The 2,885-nt window shown below is 40.3% G+C and overlaps 1 pseudogene; it reads left to right on the top strand.

The window, feature by feature from the left end:
- Positions 1–1,139: 1,139 nt before the first annotated feature.
- On the top strand, positions 1,140–1,257 carry LOC126485787 (5S ribosomal RNA; annotated as a pseudogene).
- Positions 1,258–2,885: the final 1,628 nt, after the last annotated feature.

Below are 2,885 nucleotides of genomic sequence, written 5' to 3'. Positions count from 1 at the left end.
TGGAAAATGTTAGATGTGATGTCCACGTACAGAGAATCAAATAATTACAGTATCAGATAAAATGGATGATTTATTCACGAAAAATAGCTTACGGAACTGAGCAAGTGAAAAAATCGTTGGTGCACCTCTGGTCCTAATACAAGCAGTTATTCGGCTGGGCAATGATTGATAATGATCGATATACTCCTGAGGGATATGATGCTAAATAGGCGTGTTAGATGGTCAGGGAGGTGGTTCTTTTCCCAAGAAATTTCCACCATTTGACTATAGATTTGTATTCATCTATTTCACACAATCGTGAGTTTAGTTTTATAGCCATTCCCAAGTGAAATGTGAAATCTCAAAAAAATGTCGGGTCTACCTAAATGATATGTCATCTTCCACATAACATTTATCAGGTCTTATGTAGCAGTCGCCGTATTAAAGGATATGAGAACATATCAAACCACGTAACATGGTGGAAATAGTGCGTACGAACTAAATATTTTTCTTTGAGATTTCACTTGAGAATGGCTGCAAAGCTGAAATCACGACATTGTGAAACAAGTGAATACAAATCTACAATCAAATGCTGGAAATTCCTTTCAAAGACTTCTACATGATTATGGTCCCCCCACGAAGGAAAAATCATAAATTGCAAAGGAATCGTTATGGAAACTCCTAGCGTTAGAAATTTAAAACAGTCAGGTGTAAGCTTATAAATGATAGAAGAAGCTATGAGTACAAACATCGAAATAGAATGGTAGAAACAAAATCAACCGATTGAAAAGGTAGCTTCCGGAACCCTCCGATGTATAAATACAAAGAAAAAATATACTTTTTATTTCCAGTCAAGGACTAAAATTCAACTAAAGAAAGAGCTGTACTTACAGTGACTCAGGACAAATACTCCTCAGACACTGCAGGGCTAAAAAACACAAAGGAAAGGAACAATTTAGTAAGAACTGCATATAAACAAAGCTGGTATATATACAAAATTATGTTCTGTACTACTATACAAAGAAAAGAAGTTTTAATGTTATTAACAAAAATTTAGAAATGTTGTTGACCTATTTACTTAAAATTTTTACGATCTCATAAACGTTCTGACAGGCATAGCCTGCATTTATTTAAATCTATATGGTATATAAACATACACGGGCAACGGCCTTGACGCAGTGGATACACCGGTTCCCGTGAGATCACCGAAGTTAAGCGTTGTCGGGCATAGTCGGCACTTGGATGGGTGACCATCCGGGCCTCCATGCGCTGTTGCCATTTTTCAGGGTGCACTCAGCCTCGTGATGCCAACTGAGGAGCTACTCGACCGAGTAGTAGCGGCTTCGGTCAAGAATACCATCATAACGACCGGACCCCACGCCCCTCCTATCCGCATCCTCCACTGAGGATGACACGGCGGTCGGATGGTCCCGGTAGGCCACTCGTGGCCCGAAGACGGAGTGATATATATATATATACTGCTCTATAAAGATAAGTCATTGTTCAATGTTGTTACCAAAAATCTTGAAAAGTACGAGTGCTTGGCCAATTTATTTCAGATTTTTACATGATACTGCAATGAAGTTTAACAGATATAGGGTACATAATTTTTAATATATATGGTGCATAAATATATATTTAATATATAAATGGAATACATTGTTAACAAAAATTTCGACCGATTTACTTCAGATTATGAGAATAAAGAAGACTCAAGGTCAGCGAGAAGTGTAGATGGACCGAGCAAGGGATGGGAGGAAATGGACACAGAGATGGAGTAGATGGACAGACAGACAAGGGAGAGGAGGTGGAGAGAGATACAGGAGGAGGAGATTGAAAGAGAGACAGGGGAGGAGGTGAAGGACAGAGAGAGGGCAGAGGGGGAGATCACGGCCGATTTGCTTCAAAATTTTCGGTTACGCTATAATAAACGTTCATACGAACATAGGCTACATATTTTTTTAGTATTTACAAAATACTAGACGGCGTGTCAGTCTCGGGGTGCTAATGACTACTGGTTGTCTTCCTTCCTGCCAGGAAAAAATAGTGCCTAAGTAATAAAAGTATGAACGTCTGTGACTTATAAGAATGAAAATTAGTTTAGTGTCTGCTTAGAGAGTGTAGAAAACAGTGAAAGTAATTTTATAAATATTGTAATTTATTTCTGTATGGTTCTAGTGGGTGTGTGAGCTCGATATGATATGATCAAACTAATGACAGTTGGCAGCCCTCGTCATTCTCATATGCCGCAGCAACACACCCACATGAATCTCAATGAAACAGACTGGTGGCTCACATATTGTCAACTAATACTAAGTTTGAGTGTAGAAAAACAACACACTAAAGCTGGTTGTCATACTGACTGCCACAACCGTAAATTGAAACTGTTACTGTCGATTGTTCATACCGAAAAATTGAATCGGTATGAATGAACGGATAAATAAATATATAAATGAAAAATATGCACCACTGGAACGGACAATCAGCTACTATTATTCTCTGCTTTTCTTGCCATCACGAAGTCTGGGTGTCCACGTCTTCTTGATTAATGAGGGCAGTAGTTGAGTCGACTGGCCGTGAAAGAATGAAACGCCTGGCAGCTGTGTCAGTATCGGGCATGTGATTCGACTTACAAACAGGACACGATTCACATGCTCGGTACTTCCTCAGACGCCAGGAGAGGGGCCGTTGAGAAGCTCGGGACAATCACAGTACCTACACGGTCACCAAACGGGTAGCCCAGACTCGTGACGAGCTGTAAGGGCTCCACACTGATGTGTCTGAACATTGCGAGATCCGAACCCGAAAGACATGTAGGGCTCGTGGAAAGGAGTACACTACCCCGACAAGGTAGTGTTACAGTGGTGTACGCCTGTGCAAATGCTGTCGGGAGACTACAAAAGTTA

Source organism: Schistocerca serialis, chromosome 6 (assembly GCF_023864345.2).
Source record: "Schistocerca serialis cubense isolate TAMUIC-IGC-003099 chromosome 6, iqSchSeri2.2, whole genome shotgun sequence".
NCBI classification, from domain to species: Eukaryota; Metazoa; Arthropoda; class Insecta; order Orthoptera; family Acrididae; genus Schistocerca; species Schistocerca serialis.
This window is presented reverse-complemented; position numbering and strand designations above follow the sequence as displayed.